An 821-nucleotide genomic window follows, 5' to 3' on the forward strand; every position below is an offset into this window, starting at 1 on the left:
GAAGCTCTAATCTTTAATATGTTACACTATTAAATCCGGTGTGGTTCTGTTGCAGCAAGTAAAAACTTTTACTTCAAATTAAAGACATCTTTCTTCTTTGCAGGAAAATGCTCCTGATCATTAGGCGTGCTGAAGTAAACAAGACAATGTTTAGCTACAAGCAGATGTTTTTCCCAAGTAGTGGAACTAAAACTTGTCAGTGTGGATTTTTTTGAAAACTTTTTAGTTCCTTACCCTTCATCCCACTGTTTTCCACGTGCAAACCACAAATGAGATCATTTGGATTAACCAAGTGTGTTCTAAAAGTTTCACTTACTACTCCACCCACACAGCCAACAAAAAAGATTGCCTTCAAAAATTCATTTGAATTTCAGAGAAACATCAAATTGCATATTGCACTAATATTTGTAATCCCAAAAAACAGATCCCAAAACGAAGACTCAACTTATTTATACATTAAGCCAACTCTGCTACTTTCTTATCTTACAGTCTCAAAGCACTGGTGAATTCTTTTTGTCTTGAGTCTTAAATTTTGGTAGTATATGGATCTGAAAGAACAGAAACATATTTTTCAGTGTCGACTGAGGCTTCGCTCTTGCTTCGACCACTTTCCGGTCTTCTCCTCCTCTCTCCATCCCCATCTCTCGTGCCTTGGGAATCACTTGAAGCATCATATAAGGTTACAGACTTGCCCCTGCTATGGAGGTTAGTCATGACCTCCTCTTGAGCATCACCGTCATCCTTGAGAGTCTCAAGAACTTCTACAACATGATTCATGAGGGGCCTTCCTTTCGGGTTTTGGCTTAGGCATTGGTACGCCA

The sequence above is a fragment of the Camelina sativa genome, chromosome 19 (assembly GCF_000633955.1).
Source record: "Camelina sativa cultivar DH55 chromosome 19, Cs, whole genome shotgun sequence".
Taxonomy (NCBI): domain Eukaryota; kingdom Viridiplantae; phylum Streptophyta; class Magnoliopsida; order Brassicales; family Brassicaceae; genus Camelina; species Camelina sativa.